We start from the raw sequence: 11,773 nt of genomic DNA on the forward strand, positions 1-11,773 counted from the left end.
TGATGAAAGTATTAGTCTGTTAAAAATAGAGCTGGTTATGAAAACTTTTGGACTCCCTGATGTAGGTGTCTCCTGGCTGACTACAGGCTAATGACCTGAGTTCCTACCACCCCTTCAGAAGACTCTTTGGATGGGGAGCTATAGATGAGGAGAGGTAACCTTGAGTTGGCAGCTCCCAGGAAATTCTGGTGGGGTGGAACAGCAGTCAATTTGTTTCCTTTCTCCCCAAGAGATTGAGAAGAATGAGACAGAAATAAGGGTACTAGAACACCTCTCTTAGGACATTAAGGATAAGTGGGGCAAGGGAAGCCTGGATGTGGGGATGTGGACTTAGATACTGGAAGGGATAGTGTGGTTACATGAGAAGAAAAGTGCCACAGGGGCTGGATGGCAGGGAGGATCACAAAATGGGAATAAGGTCACCGGTCTTCCCTTTAGAAGACAACAGCAGGTAGGAGTGATGGGTGCTTGTCAGGGGGACAGTGGTCATGTGGGGTGTGTTGAAGATAATTGGTTATGAAGGGTTTGAAAGCCACCAAAACTGGTAGGAGCCTTCATAATTTGAGACAGTGAATGGGCAACTATTTATTCAAATTAAACTCCAAAGCTTTTTAAGTTCCACTATTGTCTATGTGGCCGTGCAATTTTGGTGTCATTTGCCGTTATGAATTTTTATTATTTATTTTTACAATAGTGCCTAGAGGTCCAGTGTGAATGGAGCCCCATTGTGCTATGCACTGTACAAACAAAAAATAAGAGACAGTCCCTACCCTGAACAGCTTCCAGTTTAAATAGACAAGACAGCTATCAGATGGGGAAATAGGATAGACCACACAAGCAGAGTGAATGATGCAAATATCACATTAAAGTGATGCAAACATCAAAGATGCAAAGATCAAATAAAAAAAAAGTGCCATTCAAATACATCATGTAATGGCAGACAGCTAAAAGGAGAAAAGTTTTTAAAGTGCTTATATACCAATGCTAGAAGTCGAAATAATAAGATGGGTGAACCAGAGTGCCTCATATTAAATGAGGATATTGATATAATAGGCATCACAGAAACTTGGTGGAGTGAGGATAATCAATGGGACACAGTAATACCAGGGTACAAAATATATTGGAAGAACAGAACAGGTCGTGCTGGTGGGGGAGAAGCATTATATGTGAAAGAAAGTGTAGAATCAAATGAAGTAAAAATCGTAAATGAATCAAACTGTACCATAGAATGTCTATGGATAGAAATTCCAAGCTCTAATAATAAGGATACAGTGATAGGGAAATATTACCTAATCAGGATGGTGATAGTGACTGTGAAATACTCAGGGAGGTTAGAGAGGCTAACACAATAAAAAACTCAATGATAATAATGGGGGATTTCAATTATCCCCATATTGGCTGGGTACATCACCTCAGGACGGGATGCAAGATAAAGTTTCTTGACACCTTAAATGTCTGCTTCTTGGAGCAGCTGGTCCTGGAACTCACCAGAGGAGAGGCAATTCTTGATTTGGTCCTAAGTGGAGCACAGGATCTGGTTTAAGAGGTGAATATAGCTGTACCGCTTGGTAATTAAACTATAATATAATTAAATTTGACATCCCTGTGGCAGTTAAAACACCACAGCGGCCCAACACTGTAGCATTTAATTTCAGAAAGGGGAACTACACAAAAAATGAGGAGGTTAATTAAACAGAAATTAAAGGGTACAGCGCCAAAAAGGAGCAATGAAACGGAAAAATACAATTAGGAAGGCCAAAAAGAATTTGACGAACAGTTAGCCAAAGACTCAAAAAGTAATAGCAATTTTTTTTAAGTCCATCAGAAGCAGGGAGCCTGCTAAACAACCAGTGGGGCCACTGTACGATCGAAGTACAAAAGGAGCACTCAAGGATGATAAGGCCATTGCAGAGAAACTACATGAATTATTTGCATCAGTCTTCACAGTTTAGGATGTGAGGGAGATTCCCAAACCTGAGCCTTCTTTTTAGGTGACAGATCTGAGGAACTGTCCCAGATTGAGGTATTATTAGAGGAGATTTTGGAACAAATTGATAAATTAAACAGCAATAAGTCACCAGGATGAGATGGTATTCACCCAAGAGTTCTGAAGAAACTCAAATGTGAAATTGCAGAACTACTAACTGTAGTCCATAACCTATCATTTAAATCAGCTTCTGTACCAGATGACTGGAGGATAGCTAATGTGACGCCAATTTTTTAAAAGGGCTCCAGAAGTGATCCCGGAAATTATGGGCCTGTAAGCCGTACTTCAGTACCAGGCAAACTTGTTGAAACTATAATAAAGAACAATATTGTCAGACATTTTGATTAACATAATTTGTTGAGGAAGAGTCAACATGGTTTTAGTAAAGGGAAATCATGCCTCACCAATCTATTACAATTCTTTGAGGGGGTTGAGAAGCATGTGGACCAAGGGGATCCAGTGGACATAGTGTACTTTCAGAAAGCCTTTGACAAAGTCCCTCACCAAAGGCTCTTATGCAAAGTAAGCTGCCACAGGACAAGAGGGAAGGTGCTGTCATGGATTGATAACTGGTTAGAAGATAGGAAACAAAGGGTAGGTATAAATAGTCTGTTTTCAGAATTGAGAGAGGTAAATAGTGGTGTCCCCCAGGGTCTGTTCTGTGACCAGTCCTTTTCAAAATATTAATAAACGATCTGGAAAAAGGAGTAAATAGTGAGGTGGCAAAATTTGCAGATGATACAAAATTACTAAAGATAGTTAAGACAGAGGCAGACAGTGAAGAGCTACAAAAGGATCCCTCGAAATTGGATAACTGGGCAACAAAATGGCAGATGAAATGTAATGTTGATAAATTCTAAGTAAGAGTAATCCCAACTATGCATCTAAAATGATGGGGTCTAAATTAGCTGTTACCATTCAAAAAAGAGATCTTGGAGTCATTGTGGATAGTTATCTGAAAACATCCATTCAATGTGCAGCGGCACAGAATGCTGGGAATATTTAAGAAAGGGATAGATAATAGGACAGAAAACATCATGTTGCTTCTAAATAAATCCACGGTACGCCCACATCTTGAATACTGAGTACGGATGTGGTCACCCCATCTCAAAAAAGATATATTGGAATTGGAAAAGGTTCAGAAAAGGGCAACAAAAATGATTAGTGGTATGGAACAACTTCCATATGAAGAGAGATTGATAAGACTGAGACTTTTCAGCTTAGAAAAGAGACAGCTAAGAGGAAATATGATTGAGGTCTATAAAACCATGATTGGTATAGAGAAAGTAGATAAGTAAGTGTTGTTTACTACTTCTCATAACACAAGACCTAGGGGTAACCACATGAAATTAATAGGTAGCATGTTTAAGACAAACAAAAGGAAGTATTTCTTCACACAATGCACCATCAACCTGTGGAACTCCTTGCCAGAGGATGTTGTGACGGCCAAGACCTTAACAGGTTAAAAAAAGAACTAGATAAATTCATGGAGTATAGGTCCATCTATGGCTATTAGCCAGGATGGGCAGGAATGGTGTCCCTGCCCTCTGTTTGCCAGAACCTGAGAATGAGCGACAGGGGATTGATCACTTGATGATTGCCTGTTCTGTTCATTCCCTCTGGGGCACCTGGTACTGGCCACTGTTGGAAGACAGGATACTGGGCTAGATGGACCTTTGGTCTGACCTAGTATGGCCATTTTTGTGTTCTAATTCCATGATTTTTTTGGTTTTTTTTATTTAAATCCTTTCAGAAGGGGTACGTTAGAATGGAAAGACAAAGGATGGGGGCTACAGACTGTGAGGGTGGGAACCGGAGGAGTTGGAGCAAGAAGCTAATAAGCACAGAGATAGGATGTTCAGAGTGAAAACTACAGTAGGCAGTCTATTGATGACATCGTCAGTGTCTGTCAGTCCAGGTTTGAACTGTTTTCTGCAATTGCTATGCCAGCTTGAGTCTCTGGCTAGCAACTCCTATGCAGTTTCCTTTGCAAAGGGCACAAAGGCCAGACTGGGTAAAAGGTCTCCCCAGTTCTGGATCTGGAGATCATCTGGAGGGTGATGTGAGGGGGGCAGGTATGAGCACAACAGGGACCCATTTTACATCTATGCCCTCTCCCTCACATCTATCCCCTAGTGACAGTATGCAGAAAACCAGCCCAGCATTTTTGCTAAATCTGTGGTCCTGTTTACCTGAAACTACTATAAATCCTGATCTTGCAATGAACTTTTTTGCTGGAAGACCTCTGGAACCATGCAGGGCCATAGAATTTAAATGGCTTACAGTAAGCTAGTGTACATCATGTGGATAAGTAATATTGATGAGTCTTGGGTTTTTGTGGTTTTTATTTATTTTTTTTTTTAATTCTCGGACTAAAGTAAAAAAAAAAAAAAAATTAAAGGCGAGAAGGAGCTTGTTTCCAGTCCTTGGAAAAATCATGGAGCAGGTCCTCAAGGAATCTATTTTGAAGCACTTAGAGGAGAGGAAAGTGATCAGAAACAGTCAGCATGGATTCACCAAGGGCAAGTCATGCCTGACTAACCTAATTGCCTTCTATGAAAAGATAACTGGCTCTGTGAATGAGGGGAAATCAGTGGACGTGTTATTCCTTGACTTTAGCAAAGCTTTTGATACGGTCTCCCACAGTATTCTTGCCAGGAAGTTAAAGAAGTATGGGCTGGATGAATGGACTATAAAGCAGATAGAAAGCTGTCTAGATCGTCAGGGTAGTGATCAATGGCTCCATGTCTAGTTGGCAGCCGGTATCAAGCGGAGTGCCCCAAGGGTCGGTCCTGGGGTCAGTTTTGTTCAATATCTTCATTAATTATATGGAGGATGGCGCGGATTGCCACTTCCCATGGCCAGGTGCAAGATAAGGGGGAAGGGGTGGGGGACCCAGGCCCGCCCACTACTCTGGTTCCTGACCCAGGTACCCTCTAGCGACAGCCTCCCTGCCCTCCTTCTCTCCCCTCGTCTGTCCACTCTCCCTGGGCCACTTCCTGTCTGAACACTTTGCACCCTCCAGGCCCTTCTGGTCAGATCCTGGAGCCTGGCAGGTAACAGGCTGGAGCTCTCCTATGCTTCTCTGAGTCTGCCCAGCACTGGAATGGGTTACCTAGGGAGGTGGTGGAATCTCCTTCCTTTGAGGTTTTTAAGATGAGGCTTGACAAAGCCCTGGCTGCGATTATTTAGTTGGGGATTGGTCCTGCTTTGAGCAGGGGTTGGACTAAATGACCTCCTGAGGTCCCTTCCAACTCTGATATTCTATGATTCTATGATTTCTTAGGTAGATATAACCAGTGAGGAAGAGAAACTGGAATAACTTGTGAATCTATTTGTTATTACTGTTTTATTATATTTTTATAGCACCAACAGCTTGTTAGATACTTCATAGACAGGTAAGAAGACCAACTCACTGTGCCAAGGATTTTACAGTCTGAAGGCCAGTTCTGGGATATTTTTTATCGAGAGGTTGTTAAAGAAGACACTTGGAGCCCATGGTGTAGCCAGACCTGCTAGAAGGAGGTCTTACTGTTTCTGCTCCAGGCTCTCTGTGGGAGCTGGGGTGCAAGTTGGCTGCCCGACAGCCCTCCCTGCCCTGCTCTATGAGCCGGCTGCCTCTGCACGGCTGGGCACTCCCCAGGCAGGGCAGCCGGCTCAGTTCCAAGCTGCGCTCTTGACATGTTCTTGCCTCTGCTCCAAAGGAGTCTGGTGCTGGCTGGCGGCACCCCCAGGAGCTGAGCTCTGCCCATGGAGCCTGGCTGACATGAGATGCTCCCTGAGTACTCATCCCCCTTGGGCACCTGCCTCTCAGCAGCCTGGTCACACCCTGTTTGCTCTCCCCACACTCCCTGCACACAGAGCGGAACCACCCTTTACCCCACCTTGGCTGCCCTGACCCAGACCCATGGCTGCTGGGCTTGCGGTCACCGAGCCTGAGCTCTAAGATTGGCCATGCGAGCTCAATGCTCAGCCTAGGCACTGGGGGCAGGTGGCTGCTGGTAGGGCAGACTCACTCCCGTCAGCTCTGGAAATCAAGACTGTGAGAACGGAGCAACCCTTAGAGTTACCGTATTTCAAGTTCCCAAATAGAAGATGCTACCAGGGAGGAGGGAGAGGAGGATCAGGATGGGGTATCTGGAGGGTGCTGGACGGGTGAAGGGCACTGGAGGGGGTACCCGCAGCAGAGATACCCACTGGAGGTGAGCTGCCAGTGCTGGGGGGCAATGGGTGGCTTAACTGGGGAGCTCCAGGTGCTGATGCTGCCACCAAGGGGATGCTGCATGTGGGGCTCCTGCTCTCCCCGCATTCCCCATCCCCTTCTCTTCCCCCTCCCAACCCTCTTCCCCATGAAGCCCTGTCCCATCGCCCTCCCCTACTCCCACATCCCTCTCACCCTACCCTATCCAATCCCCCTCCTTGCCCCACTGCCTCTACCCCTCCACCCCCATTCCCCCATGTGCCCCCCCCCCCCGCACAGGCACTCATACTGGCACAGAAAACAGGACGCCAGCCATGCAGGGTGCCCAGCACACGTAGAAAGGGAAGACAACTATCACTAGGACCCAGGAGGCAGCGTCAGCTGCAGAGGCACCATCAGCAGGAGAAACAGCTCCATACCTAGTCCAGGCCTCCATTTGGGGGGCCAGTGCCCCCTCTGCCCCAAACTACAACCATGGACTCTGGCCGACACTGCTAGGCCCAGTCCTGTGGGGGGAAAGGACGGGAAATGAAGCCACTGGGCCCTATCCTGCGCTGCTACACTTTTGCACCCCCGCTGGCTCTGGGCAGCTGCGCCTCTCGCCCTACCCTAGTCACACCTCTGGCAATGGGTGCTTCCCTCTTTGACATCTTGGCTGATGTGGAATGGTTTCTTCTTCCCACATTCAGGCAGCTTTGTGCTGAAGGAGCACTACCTGGAAGCAGGGTCGGCACTCTCCAAACAGAATACTGACAGATCACTGTAGGGTGCAGCGTGAACATTCTTCCCCTTTGCACTTGTGAAAGGACCAGTCACAATCTGACCCCAAAATGTAACATATGAAAGAAAGACGAATCTAATCTAAAACTAAAGCAAAAACATGGCCACTCAAGCCCAACTCCACCCAAACATTATAGGAGGAGTAGTCTTTGCTTTCCCACAGCCACCATTCGATCTATCATTCAAAAAAAAATCCCTCAAAAGCTGCATGAAAAATTATGTACACAAAGCAAGGACAGGCTACAGCTCAGTCAAACACACACAAAGTGTTTTAAATTTCAGTTTAGGTTCCTAACTTATTCCTCCTAAAATAACATCAAATAATTTAAAATTTTAAAGATGATGAACCTCCAAAATTCCAACTTAAATCTGTTTCACTGTATGTTATCCTCTTAATTTGTGTGTGAATTAAGCCAGAAACATGTTACATTTTCACTACCTGATGAGTCAGATACAGCTGGGTCAATTTGCTTTAAAATATTTCAAAAATATAAATAGTTTGTGGCTTCAAACTAAGCATTAGAAAGGGCAGGGAAGACTCTGTACAGTTCAAGAATCTACAGGGAGATCGAGTCCAAACCCCAAAGCATTCATGAGGGGATCCATTCCCTCTATAAGGCTTCCTGAAAAGCTGTGCACCCATTTCTACCCTACGGTAGCCACCTCTGGGATAAATAGAAGCCACAGAGAGAAAATGAACACTGAGACAATAAGTGTTAATCTCCTGTGCAGCTGTTCACACATGCCCCAGAGGAAAATACTGTATGTCAACTACCCCTCTCAAAAATTTGCAGATGCCTACATGTTCCTTCCTTGGTGACGGCTGTGACATAGTTTGCTTCCCTCTATGAGACTGAGCTAGAGGAGCAACTGGGCTATTTGCAAAAAGCCCAGAAAATTGCTTTGAATTACTTCTATTTCATCCATTTTCACCATGAGTAAAAACAAATCAAACGTGTCTTGGTGCAGTGAACAGAGAAGTGACCAGAAGGAACCTTAGGTCAAAAAATAGATTTTGCATACTCCACTACTTGATTTCAGCCTGTTTGTCCATAACACACTAAGATCTATTGATAAGGTGTACATTGTGGTGGAGGAACTGGATGGTCAATTTTCAAATCTATACAGAAGCAACTTAAAAAGCCAATAAATGTTCCCCAAAACATTTTGTTTATATGGAAGTGCTGGTACTACACCCTAATCCAAGACACCAATGCAGAATTTGTTGAAGTTGCACATGCATGCCTTGGGTAGGTTTATTTTTTATTTTGGTTGCAGGCAATTTTGAAAACTGCTATATTTGATATACCCTTTGGGTAGTACACAAAACTATCTTGCTTCCTCACACCTAGCCCTGAAAGAGTGCAGTCAATCTCTTCCATGTAACAAATAAGATGAAGAAACTGGACACTCTCTTTCCCTCCCTCATTTGCTATGACTCATTCTCCTGGAAGTTGTTTTTGCTTGATGGGCCCGGCTGCTAGTACTCCCCTCCTTCTTCCTTCTCTGCTGCTCCAATGAGCAGCCAAGAGTGAGACCCTCTTTTTCCACCATCTGCTCTCTCAGGATACTGGAAAAAAACATCTGGAAACAAATCTTTCTTTTTATGACATGATTATTACAAGTGTTACATTTGAATATTGCAATGGGGGAAAAGAGAGAGAGAGAGATATAGAGAGAGATAGGGCAACAGAAACTCATCAGATGTCACTGAAATTTTCCAAACCGAAAAGCAAATTAGAGAATAGAAGGGAAAGTTATATATTCTGATTAAATTAATTGGGAGGTTTGCAAACTCTACTGTCAGCCAGTTACTCACAGCTCATTATTATTTCTATTATTTTATTCAATATTTGTTTTACTGCATGCCTAAATAACCCAAATAAAACAGGGGCCCCATTGGCTTGGGAACTCTACAAACATTCCCCATCCAAAGAATCTAGAATTTAAATAAATAAGACAGACAAACAATAGAAGGCAGTCAAAACACAAATGAAATATCACAGGACTATCCGTTGTTATTTACTATATCTTTAGCCATCCCTTCTCCCCCACCAAACCATTCATCACCCACCATATCCCTTTCTCTATGTATCTCAGCCAATATGATCTACCACTACTGAGCCAGTCCTTCTTGTCCCACAGATATGGATTCAGGCTGTGTATGTGAGAGGGGAAAAAGGAAAAAATAAGCAGCCAGTCAGGTGCTGAGACTTCCCAAATTATGCAGTGTTCACAGACCTATTTTGTGTTCTCTCTGTCTCTTCCTCCCAGTCAAGAGAGATTGGAATCCAATTATATATTTTGGCCGTGTTTATTGATTTTGATGTGGTGTTAATGTGTTTTTATTGTGCAAAGGTTAAGTCAAAGAAGTGGGTTTATCATTTGCTTGGTAGGCACTGAGAATCAGTCATCCTGATATTTTCTGGGATTGAATTCCATAATAATGGGCCAGTTGCTGGGAAAGTTCTTTCTCCTCTACACAGGAATTTCTTTTTTGAGGTTGACAGTTCCATTGTCCCAATGAAACATAACTACAATTAATAGATTCATTCATAAATTTTAAGCTGGAAAGGACCATTGTGATCATCTGGTCTGACCACCAGTATAACACAGATGTAGAACTTCCCCCAGATAATTCCTAATGTATTTATCTTGATTTAAAAACATGCCTTATCTTAACAAAAATAAGATGAAGGGTTGACTTGATTATAATCTATAAATCTCCGTATGGGGAACAAATATTTGATAATGGACCTAGCATAATAGACCTAATCTAGCATAGACAGGTATAACATGATCCAATGGCTGGATGTTGAAAGTCAACAAATTCAGACTGAAAGTAAGGTGTAAATTTTTAACAATGAGAGTAATTCTCCACTGAAACAATTTATCAAGGGTCATGGAGGATGCTCCATAGAAGTTTGTAATCGTGCAAAGTTGGCTGGTCCCTCAGGTAACTTGAACTGGTTTCAACGACAGCTTATTAGATTGTAAAAACCTTGAAGCAGGTCCCTGGGTGCAGGGCTGGCGGCACGCGTGTGGGGCCGGGAGCAGAGTCTGCAGCTGAGACCCCACATGGGGGGGCAGAAGCAGAGCCCCAAGCATGGACCCCACGTATGGGGCTGGGAGCAGAGCCCCTTGTAAAACCTCGGGGTGCTGCAGCAATCCCCGAACCTCTGGTTCCCACGCCTATGAGCTAGTCTTTTACGCCACCAGAAGTCGGTGAACGTATCAAAACACTGAAATGATATGTTATTGGTGCCTGCATTGCTAAGCATTCAGGCGGCTATGCTATGAACCAACTGCTGTAACCAAATCTCCCTTTCCCATACTGCCCTTTGTCCACCTTGTTTAATAAGACAATCTTTTACTATGTATGTGCATAGCAAAATATATGTCTCAGTTGATGATGATTGATGATGAAGAAGAAGAAACCATCTCAAAAATGCTAAAAGTTGATGCTCTTCAGCAAAGCCAGTACAAACAAATTGGAATTTCTAGCTGAAGACACCTTGGAGATACTATGAACCAAATATGTCAGAAACAAATTCAAAAATGGACTTCAGGTACATTTTTAAAACACTAACTTTAAAACTCATTTTTTGATTTTTAAACTTTACTTGGGATGAGATGTGCCATTTTATTTTGGAGGGAAATTTGGGTGTGCAGCATTGAAAAGTTTATAATGGGACACTCACTTCAACTTGGGCTCCATAATATGCACCCTCCTTACTCAGATAATGAAACAAATAGTGTAAACCCTTACACTGGAGACTAATTTTATGTAAGAACTATCATATAATCTAGATTTGAGAACAGGCATATAGGGGAATTTTTAACCAGCTGAGCTGGATTGTCAGCAGGATCCCTTCATGTGCTGTAAAATGCCTCAGAGCTGTAGGCTGACTTTGTTAGGTCTATCACAGCTTCTTCGCAGCTGTCTGCAGACTTGTTGATAACCCTTGAGCTAGCTGTGTTGGCTAAGGCCTGAGGTAGACTGAGGTTTTCTAATGGCAATCAAGGTGCTGGGACTTGCTTTCTAATGAAAGGAGTCTTCCTTTCATGGAAAAATTTCCTTTTAAAAGAAAAATCTTTCCCCCTTCAAGCTATGAACTGAAGTATATGGGGACTGAACATTTTAGAGATTTTCTGTAGTTAACTACATCTGAATTTGCAGTATTTTAATTGCCTGGTTCCCACTGACTCAGTCTACGTTACTCTTTGAAACGATAAAGTGGAGACGCTTAATGCAGATAATGAGAGTAGCACCTGAGTGTTCTTACTCAGTTTATATAATTTCATCAGATAATCCTGCCTCTGAGAAAATGATGGCTCACACTTTGAAAGTGAGGTATACTATAACAAATGTAGAATATACAATTATATTTGGTGATTATAAATTAGCATCATAAATCACTTCCTGATAGTTAACTGATCAAATTATGAATTGTCAAAACATTCTATAATTTGAGTGGACGCTTCATGATGTGCAAAAAAATGCTACTTTTTTCAGTGGCTCAGTTAAACTGTAGAAGTGTTTCATTTAAAGTTTTTAACTGCAGCAAAACCACTTTACATTTTAACTTAAGGTTCAGTATGGTACTTCCTCTTCTCTCTGCCTCTGCCCAGACCCAAAGCATAAATAAAGAATATAGCTAAAACCATCTCAAATAAGTGAGAATAAGATGGCAATTAAATACTACTGATAAGCAAATTTAGTCTGAATGTCAAGGGGTAAAAAAATAATAAACCCAAACTTTCTGACAGCAAGATGTATTAGAATGTGCAATAAACACCTGAGG

This window comes from Natator depressus, chromosome 3, assembly GCF_965152275.1.
Source record: "Natator depressus isolate rNatDep1 chromosome 3, rNatDep2.hap1, whole genome shotgun sequence".
In the NCBI taxonomy this organism is placed as follows: domain Eukaryota; kingdom Metazoa; phylum Chordata; order Testudines; family Cheloniidae; genus Natator; species Natator depressus.